The following is a 21945-nucleotide window of genomic DNA, read 5'->3' as shown; positions in this document are numbered from 1 at the left end:
TATATATATATGTATTTTTTCTTTCTCTACCTTTAAAGATTTCAGTTACACATATATGTGACCACTTGAAATTATCCCACAGTTCACTGATGCTTTGTTAAATTTTTTTTCACTTGCTTTTCACTCTTTCATTATGGATCATTTCTAGTACTATGTCTTCAAGTTGACTCATCTTTTCTTCTGCAATGTTTAATCTGCTATTAATCCCATCCAGTGTATTTTCCATCTTAGATATTGTTCACCTTGTGTCTTTTTTATATCTTCTATGTCTATACTTATCATGTTAATCTTACCTCTAGCTTATTAACCATATGGAATACAGTTAAAAGTGTTCAGTATTTTTGTCTACTAGATCTTCTGTGTCATTTCAGAATCATTTTAATGGATTTACTTTTCTCATCACATGAATTGTTTTTTATTTTATCTTTGCATGCCTCATAAATCTCAACAGTGTGTCAGACATTGTAAATTTTTCCTTGTCGAATTCCTTTAAATATTCTTAAGTGTTGTTCTGGGATACGATTAAGTTACTTGGAAACAGTGCGTCCGTTTCAGTTCTTGCTTCTTGTATTTGTGAGGCAGAACCAGAGAAGCACTTAGTTAAGGGCTAATTTTTCTTGACTGCTGAGGCAAGACCATTCCTTATACTCTGATGCCTTGTGAAATAGTGTGGTTTTCCGCTCTGTGTATTAAGAACACACGCTATTCCTGGCCCTATGTGTTCTTAGGAGTTTGTTTCCTCTCAATCTTCTGCATGGTTTTCTCCCTGGCCTCAGATTGCTTCCTCAGATGTATATGTTCAGTAGTACTCAACTGAGCACTTGAGGATGACCCTCTACAGAACTCTGGTGTTTTCTGTTTGTGCACGTCTCTCTCTCCACTACTCTGCCCTGCAAACTCTCACCGCCTTTGCTTCTCCAGTCACCCAATTCCATTCACGTAACTCAAAGAGAACCCTCAGCTCCCCATGCCATGGCCTGGACCCTTTCTCCAGGTAGTAATCTCAGGCAACCATAGGACTCACTTCATTTGTTTCTCATGTATCACTGATCACTGTTGCCTGATATCCAATGTCCAGAAAGCCATTGTTCCATATATTTTTCTAATTTTTTTAGTTGTATCGAGCAAGGGGATAAAGCCAATCCCTGTTACTCCATCTTGGATGAAATTAGAAATTTGCTAATCCATCTTCCTTTGGGGTCTATATCTGCTTAAGACATGTAAGACTGAGGACTTGTTTAAACATTTGGGTTCATATACTGATTTGTCAGGTTATATTAAAAATACTCTAAAGTTAATTCATTACTGTGAGATTATTACCAATGAATGTCATATACAGCTAAACATAAGAGAAGAAAATAATCCTCATGAAATCTTTCCTTATGTGAGCTATCAGTAGTGTCAAGGAGATGAACATGTTTGTTCATTCTGGAAAAAATAAATGGGACTTTTCTATTTCTTACCATTTCCACTTTTAGAATAACTATAGGTAAGAATCTAATTCTAAAAAGTAGTTTTACAATTCCACTACAATTTCCATGTAATAACATTAGAAAAGACTCTGACTTAAGCCAAGTTGAAATTACCTACTATGGAATGTTAAACCACCTCTGTAATCAACAGCATAAATAATTTGAAATGTTGCTCAAACTATGGATAGTTTTGTAACATCACAAACCTAAATTGTTCAGAACTTTCCTGGCTCTCCTTTTATCTGTTAATATGTTAACAAATTCATTACACCAACAAATCTTTTAGACAAACTGGGAAGAAGAAGGTGACAGAGATGAAGTAATAAATAATTTGTATATACAGAATATTAGCTGATTATGAAAGAGAAAATAAAATAGAGGATTTAACATATTTCTTTGGAATTTTGCTTTTATTTAAGCAAGACACAGAGTCAATTGTAGAATTGTTTTATTTTTTAACATACTGAAATAAACTCAGGATTTTTTTAGTAATAAATAATCACAGACAACAATCATATATAATTTGAATTTTCTTTTTCCTCTGCAATACCAACATTCATTTTGTAAGTTGATTTTGCTATTATTAGTACTTAATATCTTCTGGCAAAATAAAAACAAAAACTACAGCAATTAAACAGATAATCACATAAAAATATTTTTCTTGTATCATCCAAATAATTAAAATATATTTATATATTTTTATAAAAATTATTTTGTATAAGAATCTACAAATAAATATTTTTAGTGAATGAATAAAGTCATTCTTTCAGTTTTATCTGCTTCTATAATATTAATTACATAGAGTATTTGAAGTTTTCTGATATTTTATTTAAACAAAGAGGAAATTATATAATTCACATTGCTAAACAAGTTGAATATTTTAAAATACTGAATTTTATTCTTCCAAGTCTAAAATATAAATTTATGTATTGCCATAGTTACATGATCATTCATAATTGATTATCGTCATTGTTCAGAACAAAAAGCCATTCTCATCTTTAACATTTGTATACAAATTAAGGTTTATTATCTTTTGAAACAATCCTTAGTATCTCCTATATCTGCTATTTTGCTTTTCATTTTTAGTTCATTTTCATTGAACTAAGTATCTTTTTAAATAGTTGTTAACTTTGAAATAGATACTTATATAATATTTATATTTGTAGCAATTTCAAAACTATGACACATGTTATACAGTATAAAAGAAATGGCACATGCACTTGAATCCAATTTCAGAAATATAGTGTGAATAAAGCACCATATTTTTCTCTTTTTAATGGATTGACAACATGAGCTAAATGGATCCTATACTATTTTTTCTTGAAAATTAGAGAAAGAAATTGTAGGTTTAAGGCACATGAAATTTTGTTTTTAAATAACAGATGGCAGTATCAAGTTCTATATTCACTTTACAATTTTTTTCTTTTTTTTTTTTTTTTTTTTTTTTAACTCATAATGACTGTCTTAGCCTCGGAAACACAATTAGCTTTAATTCAGGAAATACAGTTTTACTGACAATAAGTCTTGAAGAAAAATGTCTGCAATATCTTGGACAAAATACTGTTCTTTCAGAATTAATGACTGACAGCAGTTGAAAAGCTGATTGCTCAAATTTTAGAGGCATTAGCATCAAAACAAATGAAGTCAAACTCATAATCTAATTGATGACACTAATAGCACTGGAATGCTCCACTGTTAAACCAGGATAATCTCCTCTGAGCATCAGTAGGGATTAGGATGGGTCGTGAGGGAAAAGGCTGCACTGAAGAACAGAAGGACTAAGTAGCCACTGGGAAACCCAAGGCAGTCACAGAGATTTTAAAAGGTAAAATAAAATATAAAATTTGCCAAATCGCCTTTTTTTTTTTTTTTTTTTTTAAGCAATGGTTTCATGAGCAGTGATGGGGGGCCTCTGTGTTTTGTTTTTTTTGTTTTTTAAATTTATTTATTTTTATTTATTTATGGCTGTGTTGGGTCTTCGTTTCTCTGTGAGGGCTTTCTCTAGTTGTGGCAAGCGGGGGCCACTCTTCATCGCGGTGCACGGGCCTCTCACTATCACGGCCTCTCTTGTTGTGGAGCACAGGCTCCAGACGCGCAGGCTCAGTAGTTGTGGCTCACGGGCCCAGTTGCTCCGCGGCACGTGGGATCTTCCCAGACCAGGGCTCGAACCCGTGTCCCCTGCATTGGCAGTCAGATTCTCAACCACTGCGCCACCAGGGAAGCCCGCCTTTTTTTTTTTTTTCCTCAAGAGCTATAGTCTAGGGTAGAATATGTGGAAAGAGTTGAGGACAAGGAAGAGAGATGGAAAAAAAAAAAAAAGTTCTCACAGAACAGAGACAGTCCAGTTTGGTGTAGGAAGAACAGATTCATTTACCATAGAATTTTGCCAAGAACATTAGTTCTTTAGTAGAAGAATTTAGAGTCAGCAGCTTCATTCCGTTGGCTCCCCTCTTCTAGTGCATCCTGGAGCTTCAGGTAGCGCCAGAGGTAGCGTTGCCAATTTGAGGTGCTTATCTGTTTATGTGTTCTGTTACATCTCACTTTCAATATTCCCAGTGATATGCCATGCTGTTGTGCCAGGTGCTTTTCTTAGAACAACATTTTGGAAATTTAGCCTAAAATATTCTCTTGAATGATTATAGTCATCCCACTTGTTTATATCCTTTTTCCTTAAAAACACACTTTTCCTTTCTATTTTCTTTATCACTGAACAGTGAATTATCATATGGCTCTGTTCTCATCACTTAGCAAAGTGTTAATAATTTATCCTTTTCCATGTTTCCTACCTCATTCTTTTCAAATTCTTATTATACTTGACAGAATAGATTTCGAATATAACTAAACTTTTAAAATCCCCTTTAATGTATTTTTTCTATTTTCTCTTTTCTATATCAGAATATTGCTGCACGTGTAGCTTAGAAGAGACCTCCACTGCAGTTTATATATTCTCTATTTTCCCTTCTCTACTGCATTTATATAAATGGTTTGTTCAAGTATTTTGACTGTACTATAAACAGTGTACATTTGCTCTGCTGATTTAATCACATCAAGAGTAATAAGAGTTAACTAAATTTATCTATTTTCCCAGAAATGAAAAACAAAAAGCTTTAAGTAAATCACTCCCCATTCTTGGTTGTGCAGGACTCTAGGATGTTATTATACTGGGATGTCATGATGTTTGTTTTCAAAAACAAACGAGCAAATGAACCAACAAACCAAGACAAAACTCAGTAGTGTGTAAGGTAGATTGGGAGCTGAGGAGGACTCAGGTAAGGGCAGGGGTGACAGCTGCTGGCATCCTATTAACCATCTAGAACCCACCCAGAGAATAAGAGCAGTAGCGGAAGTAGCAAACCCAAGTGTTTACAGGTGACAGGTAAGTACATACATGAATGAAGAAAGATCAATCTTTCTTGAAAAATATAGATATCTAGTGCTACTTTCCTATTTCCACTCTTCATACAGATGTGTCACATTAGGATTCCCTTCAACTGCAAACAACAGAAAAATGCAAAATGTCAATAACAATGGCTTAAATAAGATGGGAATAATTTCTGTCCTGTGGAGAAATTCAGAGACAGTCAAGTGCTGGGATGGCAACTGGATTCCAGAAAGTTCTCAGAGACAAAACTACATCTAATCCACGGTTCTGCCATCTCTAGTATATAGCCCATGTCCTCAGGGTCCAAAATGGAAGTGAGCATCAAAACTCAAAGCAATAAGAAAACACAGCACCATATCTGTGTTTCAGGATTTATATGCAGAAATATATGAAGAAGAAAAGGAAGCCAAAAGGTGTGCACCAGCTGTCTTTTATAGAGGGTTCCAGAAGCTGTCATGTGACACTTATGCTAACGTATAATTGGCCAGAACTTAATCTTACATCACACCTAACTGCAAGAGATTATAGAAAATATACCTTTCTCCACTCTGCCTGGACATTAGCCCAGAGCATTTCTCAACCCACAAAACTATGTAACCAATGTCAAAAAACCAGAGTGGAAGTACAAATGCTGTACTGATTGTCTTTCTCGTTATTGGTTGTGGCAATCAAATCCAAATGAGTTTGAATGAAACTGAAAAATGGGAAAATGCAGTATACTTTGTTGTTATGGTAACTGGAATAGTTGAAATATGTGCATTATTTTCACAGCATAAATGATACAATTCTAAGCATGTATTTTGAAAACTTGCTGTAGGGTTTGTTTAATAGCCAGAGTATAAAGGAATATTTGTTTCTCAGTTGGCAAAGATTACAGTTTTGACTAATTTGACAAATTTTTAGCAGCTCTGTAATTTATTTGATTTAATTAAATTTTCATCTTATTTTCACAATGAGTAATTTGAAATAAAATTTAAAGGTCTTAATGGGAGAAATTTAAATTTGAATGTATTGGTTGAACTACTTATAATTTTCATTGGCAATTCAGTAACAGAATAAGTCATTTTACTAGGTGTGAGCCAACTCAAAGAGAACATGACCAAGTGCAAGTTCACTAGGTATTTAAAGTAACCTACCGAACTTCCCTGGTGGCATAGTGGTTAGGATTCTGGGCTTTCACTGTGGTGGCCTGGGTTCAATTCCTGGTCGGGGAAGATCCCACAAGCCCTGAGGTGCAGTCAAAAAAAAGTTAAAAAAAAAATAACCTACAGATTAAGGTTATGTTTTTATAGTCCACAAAATGTTACAGCCCATATATTCAGAAAAACATTTTGTTTATGACATATGCATGAATAAGATGTATATATGGATAAATGGGTATAAGTTGTAAAAGATAAGGCAAGTTTTAAACTTTTGACCACAGTTCAAACTTTCAGATTTCAAAAAAAATTTTTAAATATTTAGTTTTTTGATAAATGCACCATGGTTATATAAAATGTTAACACTAGGGAAAACTGAGTGAGAGATACACAGGAACTCTTGGTACTTTACAACTCTTTTGTAAATTTCATATTTCAAAACAAAAAGGTTTTTTAAAAAGTCTAGTCTTAAATATACTAGAAATACTTATTCAGAGTTTTATTGGTGTTATGGCTAATATATTACTGATATTACATACAGAAAGACAGGGAAAATAGTTTGAATGTGACTTGTTTTTAGTCTTTCACATTCAGCCTTATCAACTTTACCTCAAGTCAGAGTATATCACCTCCCAACTTAGATATGGTTACACTCAGCGTTTAAACTAAATAGCAGGAACACTGAGATATCAAGGACTCACTATGTGTCAGGAAATGATAAAGTCCCACCACCTCTTTGCACCGGCTCCAGGCTGTCTTAGAGAAAGCACACCCTACGTTCACAAGTGGTGATCTACAGCTTCAAAAGGCAAGCATGGAAGGAAATATTTAATCCAAGGATTCATTAAAATGTTGAAAAAAAGAAAAACTATTTCAGGTTTCCTTATAGCCCAAGTATTTTCCTACCTCCTTTTTCGCAATTGAAGCTACCGCCATTCCCCCAGATGCCCAAGAGAAAAACTAATTCAGATTACCGTATGATTTTTGTAGCGCACATATGGGCTTGTTGTTTATGTTGGGCCCCTCCTCTCCATGGAACCCTCCAGTTCAGCTTGCTCTTGATCTGAACTGTCCAGCATCGGCTTCCGCATAGTCCCTACCTTTTGTTGCTGCTCATACAACTCATTCCACGCAGACCATCAGCTTTTTCTAGTGCATGTCCATATCTCTGGACCTTCCCTGAAACATACACACCCCACAACATACATACAAACATATTCAAGGATTTTAAGGCCCAACACTGAACTCTGCTTCTACTCAGTTCAACAAATCGAAAGCATATTTTACTCTAGGCTATAGACTAAACACTTTTTTTTTTTTTGGCCACACCGCGGGGCATGTGGGATCTCAGTTCCCCACCATGGATCCAACCCTCTTCCCCTGCATTGGAACGTGCATTGGAAGCGCGGAGTCTTAACTGCTGGACCACCAGGGAAATCCCTAAACATTTTCATTCACAGAGAATTAAGACCAAATTCCTGCACTTGCAAAAACAGTGGGGGAATTGGCCATCTAACATTATATATTTTTTTGGTATTGTCCAAATTTGGTCTATTTTAGTCCAAATGGACTGTGGATTTTCTAGATCTGCTCTACACACCTCTTTTCCCTTCATTTAAAATGCCTACCCTTTCTCTATCATTTTCTTTACAATTATCCACAAAGATTGATCTGAAGGATCTCTGTTGTGAATTTTTCCCTAAACCATACAGCAACAAATGATCTCCTCACTTTCTTTTAAAGAAAACTTTTTTACACTATTACTACATGCCCTATTAAGTTTCAAGATGCAAGAGGCTTGCCTTTACAGTTCCCTAATACCATTTATTTAATGCTCCTTACAGAATTACTCGTGATGCTGTCTGTGAATGAATACTAGCTTCCAAAGACATTCAAAGGTTGTTCCTGTGTTTTGTTGATGAGAACCACTCCTGCAAGTCTTTGAATATGCAGGGAAATGTCAACCACAGTTCCTTTCCCTCTTAACAGTAAACAGTTAAATTTACTGTTTGGAATTTTATGTTGTGAACTTAGAACAACACATCTTCCGGTCGTGTCTCCTCTTGAACTCTTTAGGATATAACCACTAAACTTTCAGAGCGTGATCTCCTTCAATGCTGACTTCACCCTGCCTCTTACACACCACCACCAGAGGGAGGATTGGGGAAGGGCCAGGGACAGAGCAAGAACGGCAGCCATATTTGTGCCAAAATGTGCATTCCACCCCCACTCGGTTTCAGACCATTCATGAGAACATGACCTCACCACACTGAGGAGAAGCAAGAGAGGACGTGTATCAGAAAGACCCATAGGTGATGTAGAGCAGATGTCTTGGAAGCCCTCAGAGGAGATAGGTGCAGCTACCCCGGTGTCTGGAGGTCTGTCTGGCTGGTGACACGGAGGCTGCCGAGTGAGTACCACAGTGGCCGGAGGGCACACAGGGCAGAGGATGCCTTTCAGCCCTTCGGTCTCTCCTAGTGCTGTAGACCAGAAGTGGCACCCTGAAGGAAACGTGGACAGGCGAGAGGGCTTGCAAGAGCTCAGACATATGGCTCAAGACCCCGGAGCCAGCCATAGTTGGTAGCTAGCCCAGAGCCTTGAACTGGTCCTATGTCCAACATGAGTGGGTCACCAAAATAAGGCGTATTAGCGAGATAGATTCTGACTGTCCAATTGTGCAGGATCTCACTAAAGAAATGCTTCTCGAAGTGGTGCCATGGTGCCCTCCTGGATCTGTCCTGACCAGAGGGTCACAGAACAAAGCTATAAACATGAGCCTCGGGATTCTTAGGGCATCTGGTCAACTCCACATGGAACAGAACTAGAGGGTTGGAGGGTAGGGAGAAGGGACTGATCAACAGCAATCCTTTTCTAGGCTGTGAGTGCCCCTTCTGGAAAGCTCTGTTGACAGATCCCGATGCTGGAGGGAGAAGGATTTAGAGAATTTTGAGGAAGGTACTCCAAAGGGCAGCAGGGTTAAGGGTACGTACAGAGTTCTGTCATGAAGAAATTAAAAAAATATATCTTTCCCCAAAGTGTTAATAGGAAGAGGTTGAACCAAGCCTAATAAGGTATCTTTCCCAGTTTTACCATTGTTTAAATTGCCCCATCTCCCCTGGGGCAGAGTAAGTGTTAGGGAAAGAATTCAGGAGAATTTAGGGAACATCTCTCCTTAAGGAAATGCAAGAAATGTGGGAAGACTGTTTGACCCTAATAATAGAAATAGCTACCTTTTCCTTCAGCCGCCAAAATGAAATTTAAAAAGTTCATGTACTTCTCCTCTCACCTGCTAATACCTTGGTCCCAATAATCGGAAGTGAGTCTCAAAGCAATATGTATGTAATGAAGAGTGTTTCGTTCACCCTCCCCACTCTCCAATCCTTGTTCTCTTCTGATCATCTTATAAGTAATGCCTACGAAACTGACTCACTTAAATCATACTTTTTAGCTCCCTCGCTACCCGTTTGAAGGTTCAAATACCTCAGTTGTACACATTCACTTCCTATGTCAACAAAGAGTGATGCATATGAAAAGCTTCCTAATTAAAAGCCACCTGGAAAAGGCTCAATCTTACTTCTGCTCTGCTTTAAATAACCTCTGTTTCAAGATTAATTTCAACCACAGATCTCCCCTGACTCGTGAGAGGAGGTCAGCATTCAAACTGGAATTTACAGCATTGTCATGCATTCCTGAGATATAGCTCCTGCTTCCCCATTTGGGATCTTTCCACAGACCCTATAAACACACATTTAAATGAGCCTCTATTATTGTCTACGGAACAAATTGTGGACCATACCAAGAGTAAAATACCCAGTGTTGTTTAAATATATAAATATGCACAGCAACTCCGTATGCTTTTTATTGGATTAACAACATGCTGTTACACTGTGATACTGCCAAAAACCCCTGATATTTCAAAGCAGGGAACATTCGTGCTAGAAAAAGAGGAGCAGTAGCTCCAGGTTATGTCCATGACTCCTATGTGAATATGTTGTCGGCTTCATTGCCTGAAGCAGAACAAGAGTGTGTGGAAAAGAACAAGACTCTAGATCAGCCCAATCAGGGTCCTTCGCCCTAACCTATGGCTTTGTGATTCTGTTGCCTTATCTGCAAAGTGAATATCATTATTAATACCCAATACAGTTCAGAGGATTGAATGAGGTTAATTAATTTAAAGCACTAAGGTCACTGCGTGAGCCATAATAGAATATCAATCAACACTTACCATTGGTGTTAGCAATCTCTACTTTTATTTGAGTGGTGCAATCATAGTATGTTTATAACTTAACACATCCACAGGATTAATATAAAGAAAAACTAATTTTCATAGTCTAGGTGCTAAAAGAAACTTAAATTAAAATAGTAAAATTGTCATTTACTTTAACTTGTGTTTCCTTGACATCAGCGCCTTGGATGTTTCAACCAGCTTAGTTCAGAGGTTTTCTAAGTATCCTTCCTGGGCCAGTGCGTCACCATCACCTGGGGAAGGAGCTAGAAATGCACATTCTTGGGCCTCAGCCCAGGCTGACTGAAAACCACCGATTTAGTATATTCAGAGGAAAATCAACCAAAACACTTTACTTAGCATTATGTAGGGAGAAAAGGAAATCTAATATCGATATTTTCTTCATCTTTAACTATTTCTGCATATAGAAATAAGATCTAACTATATGGTTAAAAATAAAGTTGTAATTTTTTTTTCACTAGGTATTTTCTCTATTGTATTCTATGTTTAGGGAAATGCTCATCCCTGAACCCTAATTTACACCCAGAATCAGCCTGTTTTCTACCTATAGGTCTCTCTTCTCACCCCCCCTCCTTCCCTCTGGACCCCTAGTCTCCTTTCGGTCCTCATAGAACTCTTTTCCCCAGAGCCCTTAGCCTGCTCTGCTTTGTACGTCCATCCAAATCTACTCACCAAAACAGTCGTCTTCTCCTTCCCATCCAAACAGCTGGAGCCCCCGCTGCTGCCGGAGAACCCAGAGAAGCTCCAAGTGCCAAAGACAAAGTCTCCGTAAGGAATGGAAGATGTTCTGTCTTAGCAGTGTTCACACTATTCCTTCCGCCTAGATCGGTATTCATATTTTTACATCTTCACTCTGTCCCTTCTGTCGGTTCTCTGTTTAGTTATCATTTCCCAGGAGTCTTTCTCTGACCACTCCATCAAAAATGGCCACTCCCCTCCCTCCAGGAACTCTCCAATCCATTCTTCTGCTTTATTTCTTTTAAAATTAATTACCTCTACCTTATATTATATAATTCTTAATTAACTGCCTCTGACCTTAGATTGTAAGCAGGTCTTTGCTCCAAACCAGTACATGGCAAATAACAGGCACACAATGAAACCAGCATTCTAACTTAAAACCTTGAAATGCCATTTTCTATAAAATTGTCTACACCATGTTTACTTCAAGTTACAAGTATTTACTGTGTGCCTAATGCCTCTGGGCATTTGACAAAGCACTGGGAAGAAAGAATAATAGGGTGTGTTCCCTGGATTGGAAGTGCGTATACCCCAATAGTCATAGGTATTGTAACAGAATAGTACACACAGTGACCTGTGAATGCTAAGGCCAGTTTCACAGATCAGGAAAGGTTTTTAAGAGTATTTTAAGATAAAATTTGCATCTATTTTTAAACTGCTAAATATGTTTCGAGAGATAATAAATTTATATGTTGTATAACTATTATAAATAGCATGCTTTATTCAAATTAGTCCAGATCACATTTTCCATAGCAAAATAGATTTGTCTCATATACTTTCTTTTAAATAAAAAGTTCATTAACTTAAAGCATTACCAAATATATCTTGGAGCCATCTTCTTATTAGAGTTTCTTAACATCCTTACATACTTCCAACACAGAGATCAGAAAGTCATTTGACTTCTCCCTCTCCTTCTGTTCTCACATCCAAGATCTCCTTAAATCATATCCATGGTATCTCCTGTGTTTCTTAAATCTATTTTCTCCCTTTATATTCCCACTGCCAATGCCTTCTCTTTAGTTCTCATAATTTCTTTCTAGACAATTTTAACAACTTCCTAACTGATTTCCCTGAATGTAGTTTTCAAACATCTACAGGATAACATCAGAGTGTGCTCTTTAAGCAAAACGAATCAGATTACATTGATTACATTTCTCCCTTGTTTGAACTCTCTATCATTCTCCCTATCATTAGGATAAACATACATCTCAAATGTCTGTCCAAATGTAGACAGTCCAGTTTTACATCTGTTGTGCTAGTACGATTATTTGTAGTGCTTCCTTTTGCTCTTAACGAGTATGTGGTTTGAATAGTAAATTATGTAATTACCCTTTTCATTGCTTTCATTATTTAGTTTAAATTCTATATTTTGTATATACAAAGTCTTCACTCACACTCTGAGTCCTTCTATTAGGAGAGACAAGCTTGATCTCACAGCCTGATTTGTCTGTTGTAAAATCTGAGTGCATCAAAATCATGGATTGTGTCTTAAATATTTTTGTACCTCTAGTATTCAATACCATGTTTGGCAGTGAATAGGCATTTAATGATGATTATCAAATTTTGAATAGTTGTATTTAAAATTAAAGTTTTGTATTAGTGACAGTCTACGTGTATCATCCTCGGATTACTGGGTATAGCCATATGATTTTTGACCTTTTTTTTTTTTTTTTTTTTTTTTTAACATCTTTATTGAAGTATAATTGCCTTACAATGGTGTGTTAGCTTCTGCTTTATAACAAAGTGAATCAGTTATACATATACAATATGTTCCCATTTCTCTTCCCTCTTGCATCTCCCTCCCTCCCACCCTCCCCATCCCATCCCTCTAGGTAGTCACAAAGCACCGAGCTGATCTCCCTGTGCTATGCGGCTGCTTCCCACTAGTTATCTATTTTACATTTGGTAGTGTATATATGGATTTTTGACCTTTTTAACATGCATATTTACTCTTTCACCAAACTGTTATTGACCACTTAATATGTACTAGCTGAGCAATGCCCTGGTAATGCTTGGAGCCAGAAAAACTGAAAAAACAGACATGTGACCAAATAAGGGCACAAGTGTTACAAGAAGACGCTGTAATTAGATTCAAGGTACAGTAAGGGCACAAAAGAGGAAGTGATCAAACATCAGGGAATGGAGAGAAAATAATGGCTTTATGAAAGAAAGGACTCTTGAACGGAATCCTGGAAGATGTGCCATTGTTTCTCTGAGGGACAATTTGGGAGAGGCTCTCTCAGGTCTGGGCGTGGAGGTATGAAATATGCACACTCGGAAAGGAATAACTATTCAGTAGAACTGGAGGAGGACATAAGAGGAGCCATTGAGGAGGCTAAACAGGTACACAGAGGCCAAGCCCAGAGAGGATTATTGGCCAGTTGCTATAAACGATGGTCAGTCTCTGATGTCTGTGAGTTGAGGGAAGGGCATGAGAATTATGGAAATTCAGAAAGAGCAGCCTGATGGCAGTGTGGTGGCCATATTGAAGGAGGGAGGTACTTGTCTTGGGCGGCAAAAATTATTCCAGAGATCTACAAAAGTGAAACAGGGTGTACATTTAGACTCCACTCTGGAAAGTGGGAGGAGATCGATGATGGATAAAATATTAAGGAGGTAGATCTGAAGGACTTACTAACTGGATATGAAGGGTGAAGAAAGAGATGATCATCCAATAAGTTACAGGTTTTTATTTTGAAGAATTCAGTGTTTGGTGTATGCTGCCATTCAACAAAATGAGAACATCAGGGTGAGAAATAAACTTTAGAGGAGTAATAAATACACAGAGAGAGGGGAGTCTGTAAAGAAGACCAAGAAGAAAAGTAGGAAAATAATCATAGAAGAACCATGTTGTAGAAACTTAGGGCTGGAGGATTTCGAAGTGTAGAGGATTATCAACAGTTAAAAATGCTATAAGCCGGCCTTGGATTGTAAGGACTGAAAAGCATAAGAAATATGTTAAGATATGCATAACTGAGTTCAATAGTGCCTTTGACAAAACCTTGGCATAATGTGTACACGTTTATTCAGTTACAACCCACGTTTATTGGAGTTAGTTCTTCTAGGTTTCGAGTTCTGGGCAAGGAACTGTGAATACCGACCTGAATAAGCCAAGCTCTGTTCAAGGACTCATGGCTCCAGAGGGCAAGACAAACTTGTCAACCAAGGTAGCCACTTGATGGAGCAACCTCACCTTGATTGAATATAAATGTGAAGCTTTAAAGATGTCCTTTATTGCCTTTAACCATAATATGCCCATTTTCTCTTTCCGATACCTGAACAGAATCTGGGTAGAAATGATAACTTTCTGACACATTTCAGTTATTAAATTCAGTCCAGGAGATGTTAAAGCTTCGGTAGCATAACCACTTCAAACTTCCTCTTCCCCCACATTAGGCCAGACCTGTAGCTCCAAAGACCTGTAGTGAGAAGAGGGAGGATGGTGTCTCTGGAGGTACCCCTCCCTCCCCGTCCTTTGGAGTTCGCAGAGATGAATTTAGGCACTGGTTGCCTGTACATGGTGTGTGCACATCCCAGACCCATTTGTTTTCTTCGGATTCTATCAGTTAATTGTAGCCTTTGCCAATACTTGGCTCTCTGCGTAGCATTTGTGGGCAGTGTCACTTATTCCTGGTCTCTTTTCCTGATGGAGGAGAGGTGTCGTCCCTCACATGATAGCCCTACTCCACGTGCCTCATTAGTGACTCTGCCAGGAGCCCTATAGCGCCCTTCTGCAACCTCTGTGCTCCTTCACTGGAGGCACAGGAAGTACTGGAGTATGATCTCACTTGCTCCGGGACTGCAGGGAACTGTAATGGAGAGATGCTTTTCCAAGTTTTCTCAGGCACACGCCATCACTGTCCCTCCAAGGACTTCAGGTGACATGTGGTTTCCACCTTCAGAAATGTCTAGATCAGAAACTGGCTCCAGTCACCATGTCTGCATCCCCCTCTTAACTTAAATGGATCCATGTCAAAACTCAATTTTGTTGACCACACCAGGTGAATCTGTAGATCCTGCAGCTCAGCAACCATCCAACAAGGGCAATAGACACAGTCTCTTGTTCTGGACATCTTTTCTTGGAGCAAGTTCTGACTTAGCTGTCCAGATCTCTCCTTATCTCCATGATAAAGAATTAAAAGAAATAGTTTTTCTTTAAGTAAATTCTGGAGAAAAGTGTCTAACCCGAGTTGTTGGTGAATCTCTTTAGAATGTGGGTGCTTGCACTGTTTATTCTTCAGTTTGGGGTCTTTGACAAAATTCTGGGAATACGGGAAAGTCACAGTCAATAACCTGTTAAAGAAATAATTATAAAATGCTATGTTCTATATAATTATGTATGAAAAGTATAAGCATATACCATCTATAAAGAATAATACTGAGGAGGCGGTAATTAAAAATAGGGAAAACAAAAGGAAAGAAATTATGCAAATCAGAATAAGATTCCCAGCAAAAGGCAAGTCTGAGTTGGGTTTTCAAGAATGAGTAGGAATTTATTAAGGAGATTATGGTGTTTATGCTAAGAATATTCTTTTAATAATCCATTCTGGCTACCCTATGTAAAGTGGAATTTAGGTATGTGGGATAATATTGTATAACTTAGTTCTGGGAAGCATAAGCAGGTCCATGAATTTGGGAAGGTCACTGGGCAGCGATGCTCTATCACTCTCATTCCCTCTGTGTGGCCAAATGACTTTCCCTTTAATTCTTCTCTTCTGTCTCTGTAAATTGGCTTCTTGGATCACTCAATCTGCTTGGCCATGGCTAATCATGGCTACCTCAACAGGAAAACCAGACTGACCTTCCAGTTTATTTTCCCAAGGACAACTGACTAACCAGTTGTCCTTCTCTCTCTAAAATTCCCTGAAGAAAACTGCTGCCTACCTGGACCGATGCCATGAATCCACTCCTAATCCAATTACATAAGGCCAATCACTAGAAAGCGACATAAAGTGGTTCATGGGAGGAGGTTGTGGACAAAGAAAAGTCTCTGCCAGGAGGCATGCATAGAAAGGAAATGGCCAGGCAGCATTCAGACAAGAAAAGGAACTTCAGACTAATGAAGGATTTCGGTTTAGGGGTAGGTTTAAGGAAGTTCATTGTATGTTTGTATGTTTCCCAATGACTTGGGAACTCCAGGTTAGACAGGGTTTCACTGCTAAAGAAAATTTAGGGGACCCAAAAGGATAATGTTTAAAAAGTTATGTTTTATTTCAGGAAAGTGGTGCAGTATAGCAACAACGTTAGAAGAAGTAAAACATCTGAGCCAAAGACTGTCTCCTGACAAGGGGCCCAGAGAGGTCAGGTGTCAGCTCCTCTCCTTCTCCCTCTGAACCAGTGAGTATAAACAAACAGGGAGCATCACCAAGCTTCACAAATTTTTTATGAACACTCTGCCCCATAATAGCTAATTCCAGTGACCCTGCAACTGGCCTTCGTGGTTGGGCTAGAGTAGGAGATCTACCTGCATGTCTCTGACACGTAGTCAAGGCATGAAACGTGGTGATGAGTAGTATTGTTCTGTAACCATGAGGGTGAGATAAGTTTCAGGGGGTTTGTATCAGCTTGTCAGTATTGTTCGTTAAGAACGATAAGTTCAATGATTTCCACCTAGCCTCCGTGAGACCCCTGAAGTGTTATGCCATTGGGGATGGTTACGTAACAAGAATATACCTAGATGACCAGCAAAGTATAAGAAACCTGACCTAGATTCCATATTACACTCCCTGGTTCAGAGGAATTCTGTGCCCATGTAGGTTGTTCCTAATCCAAGAGAGGCAGTAGACAGCCCTTACAGAGGGGACGACGGTGGGAGCCTGCACTTGACCTTTGTGGACCCCTTATTGGAATACAGTCTTTGGCTCTGATGAATATACTTACTTTACTGTTCTTGCTATATTGTATCACTTTCCTGCAATGAAGCATAAATTTATAAATATCATTTTAGGTCCTGTAAGGATTTTCTGGCAGTTACAGTTGGTAATAATATTTATTGAATTTTACCCGAGTAGCAACAGTTTAGCTATTCTAAACATGTGCATATTTATGTTAAACCTAAAGCATAAAGCTTTCCAATAGTGTGTACATTTTTAAGGTTGGTTGATAAACTGGTCTGGACTGCTCCTAACCCTAAGAGCATAGTCTACTGGATAGTCAATGTCAGTTAGATATGAGGCTAGGGGAAGACGGTGTTTGTAGATAAGAGAAAAAATACTTGCTTATCCTGGTGATGACATCATCGTGAAAGGTCATGAGCCAGTAGTCTTATATGGAGTTATTACTCTGGGGAAAAAAATCCGACTTTAACCACTTGAAATGTTATTCTTTCTTGTGGACATTTCGTGTTGACTGAGAAAGTTGCTGGAAGTGTCCATTTTTCATTTTGATCACTTAAGGTCTAGCTTTAAATCTAGCATTATGAATTCAGTATGTTTACTGCTGGTTCCTCTGAATTCAGCATATTCCCTGGATAAAAACAGTCTGGCACTTTGTCCTGTGGGAGTTGTTCATATCTGAAGTAAACACTGAGTGTTAATGCATGTCAAATCTCCTCTTGCCACTTTGAGAGTTTTAACACCTGCTAGCTCTGAAAGTTAAAATGTGAAATCAGGTGAAAAACACTACAATGTTTTTAAAATTTAAATCTCAAAGAACTGAGGACATAGTTCAAAAATTTTAAAAGTTCAAGTGTTTTGTCAATAAATAATAAAAAGTAATTTGTTGTCTTAAAGAAGGAGCAACAAATATGTGATACAACTGAAGCATTTGAGCAAGAGCTCTATTAAATTACTAAAGTCAGTTCAAAGAAACATTAGACCTATCTATTAATATACTCGACTGTTTCTGAAAAGAGTAGGAGTTAAAATTTTTCTCAAAAATTGATACTAAACAAAATGTCAAACACAAATGATTTAATTTGGTATTCTTAATGTGATCATGTACTTTAATTTAGACTGTATGCCAGTTAAAAGACCAAATGGATCTACTGTGAGACCAGCCATTTTAGAAACGAATATAGCTGAGGAAATTATGACAGTTGTTATGAACTCCTACTGATCACCATAAATACATGTACTTATATACATGCGTGTATATTTATATGTCCACATACACTTACAGATATATAGATATATTTCAAAGTTATATGTTGCACGATTAAAAAAATGACTATACATTAGTAGGAAAGCAACTCTTGAGCTTTTCACAGATCTTAAAAACAAGCATTTGAGAAATGAATAATGAGGAGAAGCAAGAGGGGGAGAAAAGGGAGGAAGTAGGAGGGAAATGGGAAATGCCCCTGGGATAACAGTGTGATAACTTGGTGCATTCTGAAAATGTTATGTAATAGAGAAGCGACTCATGTTGGCAACTACAAATTGGGCTCACAGTTTCATGTCATGACTGTGCTAAGTACCAACCAGGCTAGAAATGCATTAATAGAAAAGACACTGGGATTGGAGGCAGGAGATCTGGTTCAGATCCGGGGCTGACACTTGAAGCCCTCTAAGGACTCAGTTTCCTCATGTTCCAAGTAAAAGAAAGAAAGTGACTAATGATTCGTACCTCAAAATTTAATGTGAGGGTTAAATGCTATAATGAAGCAATGAGAATATTGCCTGCTGTCAATGAGTGTTCAAGAAATACTATCCCTTCTCTTTTTCCCTGTGAGAGGTGGTGGGTTCTTAATCTGTACATTTTCTTGTTTGTTTTACATCCAGATAGGGAAAGGCAAGAAACTACCTCAAGTTTTTTTTTTAATCTGTGATTTGGAGAAAACATGTTTTCAGTCAAATTATCCTTGTGCATTGACTGTGCTATACTAGATAGCGAGAGCGTTAGTTTTCAGACTTTTGTGCAGGAATAGTAAAACAGAATTCTATACATCGATACGTTTAAGCAGAATTTCCACTGAGCAGTTCTAAAAGAATTAAACCTTTTTGCTCATATCCTCCTAATTCAAATTTTTAAATCAGTTACTGAGGCAGAGACTAAAGATTACTTTTTCTTGCCTCATTGAAAGAACTACAAAAATAATATTTAAAAAATACTAAAATATTATTGTGCATTTGATTAATTAATATGCTTAATATTAATTATTTTAGGTATCAGATAAGACCAATAACCTAAAAACTTTGTTTATTCAATCTGTTTTTTATGTTCCTAAGATAAACTTTTTGTAAACTATTCTATAATTTTATTTTCACTAGATCAGAATAGTCTTAACTTTGTTTTACCTAAATCACTCAGTAGATCGATAAAGTTTTAGTCAGGAAAACGGGAACAATAGTTAGTTTTCAACAGAGAATATGCCTAGTGGCTGGTGCTGATAAGTCAGAAGCCCAGGAGAAGAGTCCCTCATTGTAGGGCCTCAGACATCTGAGGAGAGGGCGCTGCCCTCCTGGTCCTGGAAACCCAGAGGGGAGCAATGAGATTGGTTCTGGAAATTAAGAACAAAGCTAGAGATGAGGACCGATCGCTGCTGCTGGAATGAACAAAGATGGCTGGAGTTGGGTGACACTGACGACAGCATCAAGTAAGAAGGGTCAAATCCCTTCTCCCCTGCATCTATTATGCCTCTAAGGTCCCCATTTGGCAGAATCCAAACAGAAAGTCAGCAGGCAAGGGAACATGATCTGTGGGTCCTAGCCCCAGTACCAGAGAAAAAAGAAAGGAAAAATAAACTTGGACTTAACAGCAGTAGCTTTGTAACTGGCAGAGTGACACTTCGTAAGTTTAGCAAAATCTTTCTTATCATCACTTTTTTCCAGCAAATTTAGTTACCCAGGTATTAATGTGTGCTTTTTTTGTAATACTCCATCAACAAAGAATTGAGTATCTGGTATTCATGGAAAACAAATTAATGTTGTTGTATAATTTTCAATTCAATATCTTTTTTTAAAATTCAATTAATTAATTATTATTATTATTTTTTTGTCTGTGTTGGGTCTTCGTTTCTGTGCTAGGGTTTTCTCTAGTTGTGGCGAGCAGGGGCCACTCTTCATCGCGGTGCGCGGGCCTCTCACTATCGCGGCCTCTCTAGTTGCGGAGCACAGGCTCCAGACGCGCAGGCTCAGTGGTTGTGGCTCACGGGCCCAGTTGCTCCGCGGCATGTGGGATCTTCCCAGACCAGGGCTCGAACCCGTGTCCCCTGCATTGGCAGGCAGATTCTCAACCACTGTGCCACCAGGGAAGCCCAATGTTAAATATCTTGATCTAAATACAATCAGAGGACTGTTGAATTATCATCATCTGTTCAATTAATTACCCAAATATGAGGATCTAGTGCTAAAGTCAGCATTAGTTCTGATAAATTATTACTTTTTATCAAAACTCTATAAATATTCATTAATAAGATATATCTTCTGTTAGGACTCTGTAAAATGATGAATAATTTATTATTATAAACTATTATTATTAATAAATTATTATTATTATTATCATCTGCATAAATACTCTGCTTTGGTATTTATTCGTACAGCAGAGTCCTGTATCCTGAATCTGCCCAATGTTGAAATCAAGCTCCTCTATTTACTGCATCCAGTGATGGAAAACGTGATAGTGATTTGATTAGGCACATAAATATATGATTTTAGTATATAAAGAAACTAGCCCTTCATGTTACCAAAATTTTTCCTGCTTCTGTAATCATCTCTGTTCATGGTGTCTCTTTTTAGCGCCTATGAGGCTGCATTTATTTTAAAGTTTCACTTGAATCACAGTTTTGTCACTGAATATACATAGCAGAACACAAAGCACATTCTATCACAGTTGGAAGGACAGGAAATTTGAGAAATATAGTATAAAATTAACACAATAACCAGAGTATTCTAATTTTCCCCAAGGAATCCATGAATCTACACCCTGCTGGATGGCAGCTCTCACATTTTCATTTTCTTTTTGGCGTTTCCAATAATTCTGTCTTTGAAAAGTGTTTTTGCCAGGATTGACGGCTACAGAACTGAGTCTGGGAAATAAACAATCCAACAGCCAAGTAAAAAGAATGAAGAAAGATGAGTGAGTGCTTCAAAGTTGTTCTTTACTATTCTGATGTTTCTTCACCCTATAAAAATAAACAATTTTATCATCTGGATAAGTTTGTTTTATTAATAGGAGAGTATGAATAATAAAAAACAGTAAAGTAGAAAACTGGATAAGAAAAGGGAAAGAATTAAATGCCTGAACCAATCTTATTCTAATGAAAATTTTAAATAGCCAAACTAGAATGATACAATATTTTTATTGAAGTATAATTGATTTACAGTATTATATTAATTTCAGGTGTACAGCACAGTGATTCAACATAATTGATTTACAATATTATATTAATTTCAGGAGTACAGCACAGTGATTCAATGAACTCTACAGATTATAGTCCCTTAAAATTATTAGAAGATGATAGGTATAATTACCTCTGCTTTACAATATATCCTTGTTGTTTATCTATTTTGTACATAGTAGTTTGTATATCTTAATCCCATACCCCTATTTGCCCCCCCATTGGTAACCACTAGGTTGTTTTCTATATCTGTGAGCCTGTTTCTGTTTTGCATATACATTTGTGTTATTTTTTAGATTCTACATGTAAGTGATATCATACAGTATTTGTCTTTCTTTGTCTGACTTATTTCACTAAGCATAATATTCTCTAGGCCCATCCATGTTGCTGCTAATGACAGTATTTCACTCTTTTTTATAACTGAGTAATATTACACTATATATACATATATATATGTGTGTGTGTGTGTGTGTGTGTGTATATATATACACACCACATCTTATTTATCTATTTGTCTGTTGATGGACACTTGGGTTGCTTCCATATTTTGGCTTTTGCAAATAGTGCTGCTATGACCACTGGGGTGCAGGCATATTTTCAAATTAGTGTTTTTATTTTTTCCAGATATACCCAGGATTGGAATTGCTGGCTCATATAGCAGTTCTATTTTTAGTTTTTTGAGGACCCGCCAT

The 21945-nt window shown here is 37.4% G+C and overlaps 1 long non-coding RNA gene across 1 annotated transcript; it reads right to left on the bottom strand.

The window, feature by feature from the left end:
* Window positions 1–3389: 3389 nt before the first annotated feature.
* LOC309660696 lies at window positions 3390–19858 on the bottom strand. The gene is made up of 2 exons (XR_014263552.1): window positions 12907–19858; window positions 3390–12633 (listed from the first exon to the last, which is right to left on the bottom strand). It is a non-coding gene; the product is annotated as an uncharacterized lncRNA (long non-coding RNA).
* Window positions 19859–21945: the final 2087 nt, after the last annotated feature.

The sequence above is a fragment of the Balaenoptera physalus genome (genome assembly GCF_965194825.1).
Source record: "Balaenoptera physalus genome assembly, chromosome: 5".
Lineage (NCBI taxonomy): Eukaryota > Metazoa > Chordata > Mammalia > Artiodactyla > Balaenopteridae > Balaenoptera > Balaenoptera physalus.
The sequence above is the reverse complement of the archived record's forward strand: the minus strand, read 5'-3'. Positions and strand labels throughout refer to the sequence as shown.